Below are 17,520 nucleotides of genomic sequence, written 5' to 3'. Positions count from 1 at the left end.
GCGTCGCAGATTAGTAATGATGCGACGCAAAATATTACCTCATTTGCGTCACAGAATTACTAATCTGCGACGCAGATGACTCTTTAGAGGCGTCGCAGATTAGTAATTCTGTGACGCAAATGAGGTAAAAAAAATTCGGACGTGTCAATGGGTTTCTACCTCTCTCCTCAAACACACCCTCTCCTAATTCTACCTCTCTCCTCAAACACTCTCTCTCTCCTAAACTGCCTGCTTCTTCCTCTCTCCTCAAAACCGATCCAGTTTCTGCCTCTCTCTCCTCAACCTCGCCGCTCAAATTTTCCTCCGGCAAGGTTCTTGCACAAAAATTTGGTTTGTAAATGAGGTAAGTCTTCCATCTCTTTCCTCCTTTCTTCAATTCTTTTAGGTTTTAGAACTTTCACTTTTGTTTAAGTTTTTGATTCTTCAATTCTTTATGATAAATCATAGGTTTCGACAATGGAAGAGGGAGAATCGGGGCCGTAGAAGAGGTGGAGGAGGGTGTCGGAGGTGGAAGCGTCATTGAAACCGCCGGTGTCGCACCCTTGCTACTGTCGCAATCGAAGCATCTATTTTGAAATCCTTGGAAAGGGAAGCTTGACGGCGGAGGTTTCTGGAGAAACTAGATTGACGGCGGCGAGGTGGATCGAGGAAGGAGGCGGGACGGTTAGTCGGAGGTGAGAATTTTGTAATGCTTCCATCTGTCTCCTTCATTCTTCATTTAGTTAGGGTTTTGAACTTCAGTTTATGTAATTTTGGATTTTCGATTGAATTCTATTGAGTTTGCTCATTTTTTCTTCAGCTTTGAAATTAATGTTCTTGATTCTGTTTTATTGTGATTGAACTTGACTTTGAATGGAAATTGAACTGGATTAATGATCAATGGTTGACGATTGTGTCTCCATTTTCGTTCTTAAGACTAAATAGCTTGATTTATGTAAACATGGTGGAAGTTTGATTGGTGTTCCTGTTTCTGTGGAAAAATTGATTTTTCTAGGGGTTATTTTGAGTTGAGGTCCAACCTTATGAGATATGAGATACCAGACATCCAATTTATGTTATTTCTTTAATAATCGTCTGCCATCCATTTACAGAGGTGTTACGATGGAGTTGTAAAAGCTTTGTTTACTGGTGACAACTTCTGTTTTGGGAACCCTTTTCTCAAATGGTGAGATTATGTTTACTTATCTAATTTTAGAGACATTAGGTTGATAGTTCGGTGTTTTTGGGTTTTGATTTGATGCTTCACTTTATATTGGTCTCTTGGTTATATGAGTGTTCCTATAAGGATTATAACTTCTGTAGTCTTAAGATTTTTTGTTTCTGTGGCAAAGAGAACAAGGTTCGTTATACCCAAATCTTTTGGTCTAGTTCATGATAAGTTTATGATAAACTGGTAGGTTAAATATATACAGTGTATAGCCTGATAACAATGCTTTTGTCTTACTGTGATGGTGTTTAAGGCCATTGTCCTAGCCTCCTAGGATAGAAATAGATGTGGTGGATATTATTAGAAACACTCTTTGGTTTGCCCAAGATAATGGCTTATGATGCAATGACATTACCAAAAATCTCGTATTGAAGTTTGTCTGTGTGGTAAGTTGCTACTCTCTGCATGGTGTTTCTGTTGAGATAGTTTTTTCTCTTCTTACATCCCATTGCATATTGGCCATCAATTGTTGTTCTAAATGAAAGGACCTACTACGTATTTACTAAGATAGTGGGGGCCATGTCACAAAATTGTTATGGAGATTATTGTTTACCCATTTGAATGGAATTTCAATCTTAGATAATGCTTTGTGTTTCGTGTTTAGAAAATATATTTGATGATAGGATGGGTTTATCATGCACAAGTAAATATATTTTCTCTCTGCATTGTGTTCCTATTGAGATAGTCCCCCCCCCCCTTATATCCCATTATATATTGGCCATTAATTTCCTTATTTTTATTTCTAAAAGGGGGTCTTGATGAACCTGTATGGCACCCTTACGCTGACCAAGATTGGCGATTTGGACACTATGAGATGGAAGGACTGCAGGATCCACTAAGTCGCTTCTTATGGTTTATTCGCCGACCTCTCAAACCCAGAAGATTATCAGATCATGAAGATGACGATGTTGAATTGGCCTTATTGCCTCTGGGGTCAACCGCTTGATTGGAAATTTCTGGTATAAGTATCATCCTCAGAATTTTCTGCTGAGGAACATTCTTCTGATAACAGCAAGGTAAAGTAAGTACGAAGTTATTATTTTATCAAGATGGCTAGGTTAACTTTCTTTCAATGTTATTAAGTAAACCTTACTAGGCAGTAGGCATTCTACATCTATGATACATGAGGCCCTTTCTGATTTTCCGAGTTGTGCTCAATGGCTGAGCCAGAAATTAGTTATTTTAGGGGGGGGGGGTGGGGGTGGGGTGGGGGAGTATTATATTAATTTTGTACGGTATATAAATACACAAAGTCTAAATCTGATATTTGTTATAGTAATTACACACTTTTTACAAAAAGAATGTGTTACACATGGATTTTAGGCAATTTTTTAAAAAAGTTTTAAGATAAAAGATAGAACAACAAAATTTAAAAGTGTTCTAAAGATGTGGAGTAAAAAAAAAAACAAAATGCATAAAAAAGGAAAACTAGATGAAATAAAGTGATGTGAACATCTCAAGCACAAAACTTCCACAAATCGCTGGACCAATGGGGAGTTGGGGACAAAGTTTGTTTAATGACTCTTTATGCACTGAATATTATATAGAGGGTTTTCATGCTCTTGTGGGGGCGTTTACCCCTATCCGCCCCAGTAGCTCCGCCCTTGGCTGTGCTCACTCAATCATAATCGTTGATATTAGTGTCCATGGAGCCTAAAATTCGGGATGTTAGTGTCCATGGAGCCTAAATTATCATGAAGATACTCTGATACTGATTAGTGAATACAATCAGCGGTATTTATTTCCTTCTTTGTTCTATAGTATTCTTTTCACTCAATGGAGAACTTTTAGAATAGTAGCTTGAAGTTTAGAGAAAAATTATACTTTGTACTCCCTCCGTCCCTAAAAGATAGCCCCATAAAGCAAAGTTTTGTCTCATCTGATATTGAAGAAGTATAGATGCTTGAGTGTTAATGTGGAATTGTAGACGTGTTTCTAACATTAGGTTATTCTGATATGGTAAAGCAGGTTGCATAAACAATTTTGACAAAAGAGAGTTCGTCTGCTGTGGCGTTTTCTGCTATGGTTTGAAGATCAAAGGTGACAATTCTCAGTTTCTTATCAAGAGCAAGATTGTTGTTCCAAATTAGTAATTGTTACCAAGTTTGTTAATAATTTCTCTTTAAAGATATTTGGGCTGATTACTTTATGAGCAATGTCGATATTTAGCTAGTTTATTGTAATATTTACACTTATGTTTAAAGTGTAGTTAGGTTATCAACTTGTTGGTTGATCTATGGTGAATTTGCCTTTTATTAGGTTGTAAACTTTTTGACAGGTATATATTAATGAATTATAATATTCCCGGTATTGGGGAGGGTCAAATTACAAAGGAAATATTGTCGAAATTTTCACCTAGTTTACTTTTATTTTTATGCTCTGAATATACTAGTACCGAAAGCTGCTTATTTTATTTAATCTATGGATTAAATAAAATCAGCAGCTCATTTTTTTTAGAATATCCAAAAGTCATTTGCGTCGCAGATTAGCTAAAACTGTGACGCAAATGACTTTTTTTTAACATGATGAAAAGTCATTTGTGTCGCACTTTAGCTAATCTGCGACACAAATGACGTTTTTTTTAACATATTAAAAAGTCATTTGTGTCGCACTTTAGCTAATCTGCGACACAAATGACTTTTCAATATGTTAAAAAAAACGTCATTTGCGTCGCAGATTAGCTAAAGTGCGACGCAAATGACTCTTATTTACGTCGCCCAAATGTGCGACGCAAATGACTTTTTTCATTTGCGTCGCAGCCAGTTGCGTTGCACCAATGTGCGACGCAAATGAGCTTAAATGACCGACACAAATGACTGTTTTTCCACTGGTGTAGTATGGCCCAAATAGGATAGAAAATATGGTATGCGTACCATTAATTTGAATGTAATTGGTCTAATGCACCAAAATTTGTTTTTCAATTTAAATATGGTCTGCGTACCATCAAATAGTTGTAATTAGTTTAATTATAGCTGATCTTGTTTGAAGAAAATGGCGCCTCCCACGGTGAAATTCAAGACGAAGTTTCCAACCATTTTCAAGACGGACTTTGAAGTTGAAGCTTCAAGATGAAGTCGGGCCATACTAGATCACATTTATCTTATGCATGCTTTAAGTTATTTATTGCTTTTAAATATGTCTTCAATATGCATGAGATTGAAGCTTGATTATGTTGCATGATTAAGGATTTTAGTTCACTTAAAATCTAACCAACATAGTAAGAGCCTTAAGTTCCAAACTTTAAAATTGAGTTAAAAGGTGCCATGCCAAAATAACACTTACTTGGATAACCATTACATCAATCTAGTAATAGTTTTACGCTCAACGAGGTGTTACTTATTGACACTACAAAAAAGAGGTACATATTGAGACGGAATCATTGTGACGGTCTAACAAAGAGTCGCAAGGAAGTTGGGGCGCGAATATTAATTTGTAAATTGCGATGCTTTAGAGAGCCGCAAAATATTTCGACGTTCTAAAGCGTCGATATTTACCAAAAAAAGACATGTGTGTTGCACGTGTTTGTGAGGCAGCAAAGCAACTGAATTTTTGGGCAAAAAATCCCGCCTAACTCTCTGCTTTTTTCGCAGAATCCCGCCTAACTCTCAACTCACCTCCCACGTTTCTCTCAACCTCCTCCGACCGACATACCTTGCTGCGTTACAAAACTAACCACCCTCGTCAGATTTCCGATGAATTCGTCTCTCTCCTCCTCGCCTTTAGCACCGGCCATTAACGAATTCCTTGAATTCCATCTTCAACCTTTACGTTAGCAAAGTCAAATCTCCCAGTATAAGCTATCTCACTCCTCATCCTATAAATTCATGAAAAATCCCAATTATTGAATTCACAATTCGCCCAACAAATTCAAGATAAATTCGTTGCTCTCTCTGGTTTTTAATTGGAGAAATTCAAGCATACTCTGGTTTCTTAATTGCTGCTTCATCCTCGGTGTTGCCGGATATATTCGCCAGGTATTTTTGGTCTGCTTCACGCCTTCACTATTTGATTTTTATCATATAACAATGTTTAGGTTTGATTCACTATTTTAATTTCCGTCATATATTGTTAATTCACGTTTTTTCATGTCAATTTCTAATGTCAATCATATGCCTTTAAGTTTTCCATGTTATATTGCATCCTTAATTCAAGAAAAAAACTAGAATGGGTCTTCTTAGTTTCTGTGATTTTTTATATACCGCTTATAGAGTGTTTGCTATTTCATTTATTTTAGTTTTCAATTGCAGATAGTTGGTAATTTGGACGATAGTTGGAAAGTGGTGAACGTCTAACTTCTTCTTCCGTGTTGTTACTACTGTAGGTATTGTCTATCTATTTCTAATTTTCTGCGGTATCTTTCTTGAATTACTTTGTACTTTTGTGATTCCATAGTTTTAAATTTGCAACTTTTAGTTGGCCTAGAATCTTTGAAATTTGGATACATGGCAATGCTTTGTATAAAGACACACAGACATTTAGTGAGATTTAGGTGATAATCTCTGACCAAGATATCTGGTACTTAGTATGAAAAATCTGTTGTCAATCTTTAAGACACCTAGCTGTACTTGGTTAGTTTAGGTTGTCTTTAGTGAGAAACTTGGTGCATCAAATGTGCATGTTGTGACCTTAGAGAGGCCTTTTCTCTTCTTTGATTTCTTCATTAGTGTTTCTATGATTTAATGAATCACATACTTGTTAAAAGTAGTAATAGTTAAAAGTAGTAATAGAAACAGAGGCTAATTAATATGGCACTTCTATATTAGTTCTATATGACAGCTTTCCTGATGATTAGTATCCAGATGCCGTAGTGGTTGCCATCTTGTTGATTATTCTGTATATATATTGAGCTTACTAGCTTTAAAACTCAGAGTTGTTATGATTAATCTATATATATATATGTTGAGCTTACGTAACCTATATGACACCAAGACGGTCTTTTGCGTAAGACCGCCTTTATAAAAGTTTGTATTTTCCTTTGTTAAATCAACCACACTCCGAAATACATTGACAACAAGATGCTAAAGTAAAAGCCACTCTCTGGAAATGATAGTAGCATGGTAAATTTTATTACATATTTACTCTACTCATAGTTTCCAACAGCTCCTCATGTTACTTTAGAAGAGTTGTTTTCTTTTTTGTTCTAGTAGGGCCGTAGGGGTAAGTTAACATAGCAGTGAAACCAAACAAGCAATCCATACATATGGATATTCCAGTCCATTCTTTCCCTTTTGAAGACGGTGATACAACTTCCAAGCAATTTATAGTACTAGAATGAGATTTTTCAGCTTAATCATTGAGCTACGCCACCATTTAGGCAAACATAACTCGTAGAAAACTAAAAACTAGGGGAAGGAATTGGAGCTAACTGTTCAGTTGCATCCCATAACTCAATCCTCGTTAAAAATGAAAAGAGGTAAGTGTGACAGACTTACCTCGGGGGCCATATAACCAAGTGTTCCTGTCTCTCCAGTCATGTCACTAGGATTTGACGCCTCAACACGGGCTACATCGAAATCTGCTATTTTCAGAGTCCTAGTTTTATCTAGTACCATGTTCTCTGTCTTTACATCTCTATGAACAATCTTCTCAGAATGGAGATAGCTCAACCTGTTGAAAACACAACATATTAGGTTGGATGAGTTTGCAAAATTATTTGTCGCTATAGAACTTATACTAATTATTTGAACCCTTTCACTTAGCATTTTCTACTGTTATCTATAACTTCTTTTGAGGCTACACTGTTTTCTGTGACTGATTATGTGAAATGTGTGACCGATGGACTGACTGTAAGTAGAAAAGAACTGAACAAACTTTGCACAAAACATAACTGAGCTTTACAAAGCAGAACTTAGTATTAGGTGACTGATAAGCTCATTGTCTGTCTGTCATCGTTATGTTAAGCTACTGCATGCTTTCTATATGTCATAACTGTAGTATTAGGTAGTGGCAGTGTATCGCAGTGTTAAAGATCTTATCTTATCAGCACTTTGCTTGTCTTTATTATAAATTTCTTTGCCTTTCCCTGCTTTAGTTGGCACCAAATATAGGTTTGACTACCAGTTGTATGGAGTAAGGAATAAACCTATGCAGTAAGCACCCTAATCTGAATATATGTAGTTCAAAACACAGAGAAGTGAGAGTAGCTTTGAACTATAGCTTAACTGAGTTAAGGGATAGAACATCCGGTTTTGATTTTTGAACTGTCATAGCTGGGATGATAAACTCAGATAACCATTTCTAAGTTTCTATCATCCGGTTTTGAACTGTCATAGCTAACCAAATATTATCTTATCCGCACTAGCTTATTGTTTATCTGAGTTTATCATGCCACGTTGAGAGTAGCTTTGAACTATAGCTTATCATCCGGTATTATTTATCTGAGTTTGCAAAATTATTTGTCACTCTAGAAAGATCAAGCGCCAACTGGTGGACAACCTTAAAAGCTAGCTTCTTCCTTCGATTATCAATGAGGTATTTCTTTAGGGCACCTCTAGGAAGATATTCCACAACAACACATCAGATATTACTAGGGATGCTAATTAGGCCACTTTCTGTTTGTATTTGTAGTCCTGAGGCCCCCATCTTTGCCCCAATAAACTGCAGCATGCATAAATGGTTTTTATGACTACGAGCTTTGATAATAACATAACAGTTAGTTTCAACATGTATCGAGTAAAAAGTAACAGTAGCAAATTTTTGAGATGGATGGTTTGGCTACACTTTAGGTTCTATTGTTAGTAAGAACGACATTGTATTCTTCTGTTGAATTATTTTGATCTTGCGAGTAAGGGTTTATGGTAAAGAGTCGTTACCTAGCTTTTTTTGGTGCTTCTCTATAGAGCTATTTAGAGTATTTTTGATTACATACCTGAACTTTTTATCTCTATTGATTTTAGAAAATAGATCATGCATTACATGACAATAGATCAGTCCTAGGCTATTTACGACATAGAAAATAGATCAGTCCTGCTCTGATCAATCCTGATCAGATCAGTCCTGATCGGATCATTCCTGCTCTGATCAATCCTGATCAGATCAGTCCTGATCGGATCATTCCTGATCAAATCAGTCCTGATCAGTCCTTACTGATCCATCCTGATCAGTTCTGATCAGTTCACTTCTGATCAGTTCACTTCTTCTCCTGATTTGTGTTGGTGTTGTTTAGGTTTAATTACTTTATCCCACACATAAATAATGTAATTGGAATTGGAAAATATCCCAATTTATGTTGGTGTTGCTAATATAACTATTGAACCTTAACTATATACATCATGTGTTGCGCATAACCGGGAAAAAATGGGAAACATTAACAGAAAAAGTTTTAGAGGTTATGCAATTGCACCGGATAGGAGTGTTTCACTAAATCAGTTCAAGCTCAATCATGAGATTATCGTTCTATTTGAATAACTCTATTCTTAACAAATTAATAGAATCTGATCCAAAATTGTGATTACTATTCTTATTTCATTATTTAAACAAACACTAGCTAAGAGCTTAAGAAATGGAGTAATACATACTGATTGCTACGGTGTACAAGTTATAAATAATTGATCGTGGAATTGATGAGTCATAATAGAAGAGTAATCTATAATGACTAATATTTAGATTAGACATAACAAGGTAGGATTAATATTATTATAAAACTTTTGGGAGTCTCTTTAATTATGTGTTGTGTTCTGTCAACTTCCTTGAATATGAGATAATATGGCTGCTTAATACGGAGTATGGTGATCACTTTTGAGTAATAAATGGAATAGCTAGCTTTCTATGGACTGTGACACTTGCACTCTCAGACGACATAGAAAATAGATCAGTCCTGATCAGATCAATCCTGATCAGATCAGTCCAGATCAGTCCTGATCAGATCAGTTCTGAACAGTCCTTACTGATCAATCCTGATCAGTTCACTTCTGATCAGTTCACTTCTGATCAGTTCACTTCTGATCAGTTCACTTCTGATCAGTTCACTTCTGATCAGTTCACTTATTCTCTTGTCCCTCTACGTTCACCACTATCTCCTTTCTCTCTCCTCTGGTATTTTTGTCGCCCCACAATAACGACTTTCGTAAACTCAATTGCTTGATCCCCTTATCGCAGAGTAGATTGCAGATAATATTTGCTTTTACTTTCCATGTAGAAAAAACTCCCTTCTTTGACCTGCGCTTAGCACATTGCTTCCCTACATTTGTTCATTTTCATGGAGCATTCATGGTCATGAATTGATATGTTTATAGTGTTTTCTGTTTAAGTTGATAACTTCATCTCCTATATTTTTTAGATTTTAAATTCCTGATAATGTTGTTGTCCTTATATTTTGACCATAATTTATCAACATTATCAGGTTTCGCCGACCACACCGGTTCAAGGTTTCCTGTGATTCTTTAGCGTTGTTCGTAGGTTCGTGCATCAGTTCGTGCGTTGCTACACCGGTTCAAGGTTTCCTGCGATTCTTTAGCGTTGTTCGTAGGTTCGTGCATCGGTTCGTGCGTTGCATCTGCTCTTTGATACTAGAGGTATGTATACTATAAAGTCCCTTTTAGGTTTTTTATTGGACAATTGTTATTTCCCTAATTTTGTATGGACAAGGGTGGGCTACAACTCTGCAAGTTAGGTTTGTTAAGTGTTAGAATATAATTTCCGTGGCTTTACATTTCCTCGATGTCCAATATATATACCATGAGCATATACCGACGTTTATTGTGCTATCATAACTTACGTCAATCATGCAAAAGTTGGATCTTTCTATTGTATTCTTGTTGATTTAATTTCAAATGTTTTGATATAATAGCTTCAAATTTGTAAGTAGGTATTTTTGTTAGCTTTGGCATTTTGTGTTGGTATTGTTTGTCTAATTACATTATCCCCACTGCATAATTTTGCTTAGCTTAATTACATTTAATCCAAGAAATTTTACCATAAATTATGATTATGTGATGCCACGTTACTTAAGGTACTCTTACTCTTTTTAAAAAATGGATTTATATTGTTGTCTTCGTGTGAAGTTGAAAGTATCACCTTGTGCGCTAAAATCACATGCTTTATTTTCCTAGCAAATTCATGTGAAGTTGAAAGTATGATCTTGTACGCAAAAAGAAAATATAATATGAAAGTGATAGAGGGTAATAACTTTTAGAAGATGAAGATAGATCACAAATATTAGTCACTAAGGAAGAATGATTAAACAAAAAACCATAAGTTATGGTATGAATTAAGAAGAGTTGTGTACGGAGGTGTTATGTGACTTAAATTAATCTCGTGTGATATATCAAGGTTCTAAGAATGATCATAATATTTTAATAAGTACATATAAAAATTTCCTATTCTGCGACCGACGTATATTACTAATTACTCAACTAATTTCGTATAGATATGGATAAAAGTTGGATCGATCTACCCACTGGTCATCGTGAATATATCGACGGTTGTATGGAATTTATTGAGTTTGCCAAGCAAGATCTAGTCGAAGGAAAAATTAGATGTCCATGTAAGAACTGTAAGGTAGAGAAATGGTTCTCCGTAAATGAAGTGGAGAGGCATATTTTGTTTAAGGGATTTTATAAGCCATATAAGGATTGGATTTTTCATGGTAAAGGGGATACGTTTCAGCGTATGTTTGAGAGTGATGGAGGGATTACTAGTGAAGGATCCCTTGATAACCAAAGTGGGTTTGTAGGTCGAGATAATATGGGAGGGCTATTAAGATCAGCATTTAGTGTTAATATGCCTCCCAATTGCCCAAATTTAGAAGCACGAGAGGATGATGAATGGATTGAGGAGCCCGTGGCCTATGACACAGATGTAGAATATGATTATTCTACAATAGAAGAAGATGTGACATATAAGAAGTTGCTTGAAGCTTCTGAGGAGAAATTATACGAGGGGTGTATCAATTTTTCAAAGATATCTTTTCTGTTACACTTGTTTCACTTGAAGTGTATGAATCACTGGTCCATAGAATCATTCAATATGTTGTTGAAGCTAATTCTAGATGCATTTCCTCAAATACTTGATTTTCCCTCTTCTTATTATTACAGTAAGAAAATGATAAAACACTTGGGCCTTGGGTATGAAAAGATTGATGCTTGTCCGAATAATTGCATGTTGTATTGGGGTGAATTTTTAAAGAAAGACAAGTGTCATGTTTGTGGTACATCGAGGTGGAAGAAAACTAAGGATAGGGGCAACGTTGTAAGTGATCAAGGTACGGATACTTGTAAGAAAGGTGTTCCAGCTAAGGTAATGCGATATTTCCCTCTTATACCGAGACTAAAAAGAATCTACATGTCATCAGAAACAGCAGAAGATATGAGATGGCATGATACAGAGCGATTGGGTGAAGATGATAAGAAGATTTTAAGGCATCCTTCAGATGGCTTAGCATGGAAGGAATTTGATGAGCGTCACAGTGATTTTGCATTAGACCCTCGTAGTGTTCGATTAGGTCTTGCGAGTGATGGTTTTAATCCTTACCGTTTAATGAACACCACTTATAGTACGTGGCCAGTGATGTTGATTCCTTATAATCTTCCACCATGGTTATGTATGAAACCGTCTTCTTTCATTCTGTCCACGCTTATTCCTGGAAAATCAAGTCCCGGAAATGATATTGACGTGTATCTGCAGCCATTAGTTCATGAATTGAAATTGCTGTGGACAGGGGTTGAAGCTTTTGATGCTTTTGCCGGAGAGAAATTTAATTTGCGTGCGGCTTTGCTTTGGACTATTAATAACTTTCCCGGCTATGCAATGCTCTCTGGTTTGAGCACAAAAGGTTACAATGCATGTCCTATATGCTTAGATTCCACGCCTTCTGATAGATTTGGGAGCAAGATTTGCTATTGTAGCTATAGAAAATGGTTACCTGCAGATCACCCATATCGATGTCAAGGTGACAAGTTTTGTGAGAAGTTTGGAACTAATGAGTGGGGTAAAGCCCCATCTCGTCCTAGCGGCACTGATATATTGAGGCAGCAAGAAAAGGTGAATCATGTTTACGGAAAGTCGAAGGCACCACCGAAAAAGAGGCAAAGAGGACACGATGATGACGATGATGTCCAAGATGAAAGTGACTTTGGTACCAAGAGAAGCATATTCTTTGATTTGGTGTATTGGGAGCATAATCTTCTAAGGCATAATTTAGATGTGATGCACATTGAGAAAAACGTGTCTGAGAATATTTTGGGAACTCTTCTTAGTATGGATAAGAGTAGAGATAGTAGGAATGATCGAGAAGCCCTTGAAGCATGGAGAATAAAGTCTCACCTTTGGCTGAGTACTAATCCTAACGGAGGTGAATGCATGCCTCCGGCTTCCTATTCTATGTCTACGGAGGAGAAGGAGAGGTTCCTAAATGTTTTGCAGAAAATTAAAGTTCCTGATGGATATGGATCCAACCTTTCTAGTTGTGTGAATATGAAGAAAAGGAAGTTGATTAACCTCAAAAGCATTGACAACCATGTTCTAATGCAGGATATCCTTCCCGTTGCCTTAAGGGCCTCTAAAGCTACAAAAGTAATTGACTTGTTGGCTAGATTGTCTTCCTTTTTCAAGAAGTTGTGCTCTACTACTATTGATCCAGATGATTTAGATGGTCTTCAAAATGAAATTATTTTAACTCTTTGTGAGTTGGAGAAGGAGTTTCTGCCTTCATTTTTCATAATCATGGTCCATTTGTTGATTCACTTAGTAGTGGAGGTTAAACTTGGTGGACCAGTGCAATACAGATGGATGTATCCCATTGAAAGGTTAATATCTTACACGTCTAAATTATATTCTTTTTATTTAATATTTCACATTTATCATATATTAAGTACAAATGTTTTATTTGAAAGGTACTTGTCCCATTTGAAATCACATGTAACCAATAAAGCCCAACCTGAAGGATCTATTGCAGAAGGCTTCCTTTTAGAGGAGACAATTAGGTTTTGTTCGAGATATCTTCAAGGTGTTAAGACCATCTTCAACATACCTAAAAGGATGGATGATGACATTCCAAATCCCAATGATTACTTGTTTAATTCCGGTGGTCGAGTTATTGGGAAGGAGGTCAGCATTCACCTTGATGACAAAAGCTTAAAACAAGCTCATCGCTACATTTTGCTTCACTCTGATGAGATAAAAGGGGATCTGGAGTAAGTATTATGTTGGTTTTCTTTTGAATTATCAATTGTTATAATAGATGATTTTTATTTTTGTTCTTCTTCCATGAAGTGAATTTTTAACCGAGAAACGTCAAATGAACATACAAATTCCTGTCACGGAGAGTGATGAAAGTAACTGGATCATCAATGAATTTGGAGGGTGGCTGCAAAATAAGGTTACTTAAGTTCTTTTAATGTGAATACATACTTATTTTAAAAAAAATGTATTTGATTTAATGATGTATCATCGTAGGTACATTACATAGATGCAACCACCGAAGATGGGAAACTAAGAAAAGCTTTGGCGGGTGGTTTGCATTCTTATGGTAGAAAATTAAAAGGATACATAATCAATGGATACAAATTCCTTTCCACGGATCGCGATTCTCGTCTTTTGACACAAAATTCTGGAATTATGGTCGAAGCGGATGGAGATGCCTACTATGGAAAAGTGAAAGATATCTATGAATTAGATTATTACGGAGATTACAAAGTTGTATTGTTTCGTTGTGATTGGGTAGACATTCATAGGGGTGTAAAAGCATATCCAAATGGCGGAGTATGTGTCAATTTCTCTAAATTGATGCATTCTGGACGATTGTTGCAAGATGATCCATTTGTATTCTCATCTCAAGCAAAAAAAGTTTTTTACATAGAAGATGAGATACAAAAGGGATGGTTGCATGTTGTTAAGAACAAGCCTAGAGATGTGTTTGATTTAGGGGATTCTTTACCAGTAGAGGAAGAGGGTGGGACCAATTGATCATGCTTATTTTTTATTGTTTTGTTTTGGATTTGTTTTTGTTCATGACGTTGTGAGTCATATTGTTTAATCTGGTTGAATAATGAGTTATATACTTAATCTATACTCACTTATTTTATTGTCTACTAATGTCCAAGTACCCTACTACTAGTTTCTTTGATGGTGATACAGATATTTTTATACCGTTATTCCGTGAAAAGGGGGCAATTTATCTTTATTTTTTGTGATTTCCCCCTTTTGTATTTGATTTGGTTCATTGTTGTTGCAGTGTTGTGGTTTCTTTTCTTCCTTTTTTTGTTGCGCCTGTGGTACAAAAGAAAATGTGTGTCAGGGGTGGGTTGGTCCATTATAACTAAACAATAAGGTTTATTGGGAAAAGATTGATTCTTGTTTGTATGCATCTGTCTTGGTTCTGAAAGTTTTACCCCCTTTGACAAAGCGTATCTGTCAGAGTTTCCAAAATATCATGCCTGGCTATCTAAGGAGAACCACACAGACAAACCGGTTTGAATCTGTAAGATTAGTGAAATGCTGTGAGTTAGTCATGAAATGACTCCAATGTAAAATATTGCTAAAAACAATTCACTAGATTTCATTGTTTATAACAGTAAACATCACTCCAGTAGTTTCCAATATTACACCAGTATCAACACGTTACCTCTTTACTTCTTCATTTATGTTTATGTCTGTTTCGAGTTCTGCAATTCAGGCTTGATTCTCCCTTAGATGTGTGTGTTCTGCATTCATGTTAACAATTAACAATGTGCATCCACCTCTTCAACGCTGCCATTTACTACTATACTAAGCTGCTGGATCACCCATTGGATCCTCTTTCTATGTCTTTTGACTTTGAGAATCATATGTGACCACCGACTTTATATAATTATAGCTAGCTTTTTTCAAGCTTCTCTAAGCTCATTTATATTGTAATATTGATCCTTTTATCGCCTGTTTTCTCTCCTATGGAATGTATAACTCTCTTGATAATCATTTTCTTAAAACTACAGGCTCAGGATATTACTGATTTAGGCTCTCTGAATCAAGCAGCAAAGATCTTTATTCCAGGTATGGTTCCCCTCCTTTCTTTTCAAAACAGAATGGGGAATAACTAATAAGGTAGCCAAATCATTTTGTTAATACATGTCAGACATGCAGTTGTTGCTTGATGTTGTTTTGCTGGTTCACAGCTTCCTGATTTGTTTGATGACTTGTTTTAGATTGTTCTTTAGCTTTTGCCTGATGCCATGATAATATAAAAATTGAGAGTTTTCACTGTAGTCTGAATCTCAGAAAAGGAGGGTGTAGCAGGTTCATCTTGCCCTTTCCCTCATAACTGTAGAGCAAAAGTGTAGTAAATGAGTGTAGGGCAACTAAAATATTGCTTATAACTTTAGTCTAAACTACACCCAAAAAAAAGGAAGTGTGCCAGCTATGAGATCATCTCTTTGATCCATCAGAACTGAAAAAAATTATTTTTTGGCAACTGACAATAAGCTAGCTAGCAGATTTCTCAACCAAAACAGTTAAAATCAGAAATTGAGAAAGTACCTTGAGCTTCTTTTCTATATAGCGTGCATAGTTAGTCCACAAATCACTAGATATAGGAAACTCAGTGATAGCACGTTCATACAGAATCTGAACACGCGCAGGGTCACCTGCAGATTCTTCAAATTTCAAGTATCTCTGCAGAAACATGAAACAAAATACATGTTAAAACCAATAAAGGGATAATTTGAGTTCAAGGGAGATAAACAAAATTCTTGCTACCCTCATTATCTTGATAGCTTCCTGTTCGTGCACCCAAAGATGTGAGATCAATCCCTCCAAATTCCATCCATCACCCTCCTCATTCCACCAAGCTGCTACACACTCATTCGCATCCACATTCGTAGGGGCCATATTGCTAATTCGACCTCCAGGGAGATTTGGTAGCCACCTGGAGGTTGGTTGTTTCCATAGTGCTAATATCTTCACTTTCTGATAATATCTTCAGTGTGTTTCCGTTAGTTGTTTCGTTTCTGGTTTGCCTTCTCTATCTTGTTTCGTGCTTATGCTTGTAATGTGACAGGTTATAATGAAACTTAATAAAGGGATGAACGGAGCAAAAGGCCTTCCAATATAAAGTTTTCAAGTTCCTTGAAGGTTTCAGACTTTTGAGTCTATGACTTGTATATTCTAGACTCTAGATCACTCGTGAGCTAACGACCAATTAGAGCCAGGATGAATTTCTTTTTCTCAATCAGATTTGCACTTTGCTTCTATATTTACTGAGTTTTCTGCTCATTGTAATTCTTGTTTATGTGAAAATGTTAAACTGATTTAACGTGTATGATTGTCACTTTGAGTGAATACCTATTATCCTATTTAGTGATTCATTCTTGTAGCAATTGAGTTGGTTTAATGACCTTTTTATTCATGGCTGATTGTGTTTCTTACTTTCTGAACAGGAACTAAAATATGAGTTACAGGACTAAAAGAACATTGGTAGCTATTGACGAAGGGTCGAGCATTGCTGCATCCAAGTCCCCAAAATCTTCTGATCCATCCACCCAAAACTGGGGACCGTTCAGTCCTCCAACACTTGGAGTGTCACAGACATTTGGGACGGTATCACAACCCATTAAGCAACCAGTAGCTGCTAAAAAAACCATGGTTGCACCACAATCATCCTTGCCTCGGCCTACTTCCATGGTTTCAAAGCCACAACTGAAGGCATTATCAAAACCATCCTTTACCCAGACAAAACCATCCTCTAACCCATTACAACAACCAATTCCGCCCACTCTTACAGGAACAACACAAAGTAGATGGTATAAAGGACCTACGTTTCCCAATCTGACTGAAATTGCAACACAAAAAGCGTCAACACCGAATCCACACCAGCCTACTATGCAGCCTGTGTTGTAGCCTTTCAAAGCTACCTTGCAGCCTTCTTTGCAGCCTTTCAAAGCTTCCCAACAGCCTCAAACAGCTACCAATCAGCCTCAAAAAGCTACCCATCAGCTTCACAAAGCTACACAACAACCTCAAAAAGCTACACAACAGCCGGTATCTTCTTTTACAAGTGTCAAACCACATTTAGAGAAAAGAGCATTTGTTTTACCTTTGGGAGCAACAAAACATGTGATGTCACAATCTCCTACACCACCAGACACCATGGCAATGAAAAAGAGAACCGGGAAGCAAGAAGGTCAGTTGCCTCCAACATACATGCATGTGAGTGAGAATGCAATTCAACCTCTGTGATCTCCTCCATCCAATCAGGTTGAGAGTGAAGTTATGCCAAACTACAACTGGGACGAATTTGAAGGATCGGCTTCTGAGAGTGAAAATGAATTTGATCAAGGAGAAGGAAGTGATACTGCTGTGAAGAAACCAACACTTCGACATCGAATCATTATTCCAAATTG

At 36.6% G+C, this 17,520-nt stretch overlaps 2 long non-coding RNA genes across 3 annotated transcripts; both read left to right on the top strand.

The window, feature by feature from the left end:
* Nucleotides 1–205: 205 nt before the first annotated feature.
* On the top strand, nucleotides 206–3,522 carry LOC130461887 (uncharacterized). 2 transcript variants are annotated; one of them, XR_008921848.1, is made up of 4 exons: nucleotides 206–343; nucleotides 448–674; nucleotides 1,957–2,223; nucleotides 3,176–3,522. It is a non-coding gene; the product is annotated as an uncharacterized lncRNA (long non-coding RNA). The 2 variants fall into 2 exon arrangements; XR_008921849.1 differs by having other exon boundaries at nucleotides 1,957–2,228.
* A 1,926-nt stretch (nucleotides 3,523–5,448) lies between these two features.
* Nucleotides 5,449–16,324, top strand: LOC130460927 (uncharacterized). Its single transcript, XR_008921153.1, has 4 exons — nucleotides 5,449–5,528; nucleotides 9,549–9,720; nucleotides 15,118–15,175; nucleotides 16,179–16,324. It is a non-coding gene; the product is annotated as an uncharacterized lncRNA (long non-coding RNA).
* Nucleotides 16,325–17,520: the final 1,196 nt, after the last annotated feature.

Source organism: Spinacia oleracea, chromosome 5, assembly GCF_020520425.1.
Source record: "Spinacia oleracea cultivar Varoflay chromosome 5, BTI_SOV_V1, whole genome shotgun sequence".
In the NCBI taxonomy this organism is placed as follows: domain Eukaryota; kingdom Viridiplantae; phylum Streptophyta; class Magnoliopsida; order Caryophyllales; family Amaranthaceae; genus Spinacia; species Spinacia oleracea.
Note: the sequence above shows the minus strand (reverse complement) of the source record. Positions and strands in the feature narration are given on the sequence as shown.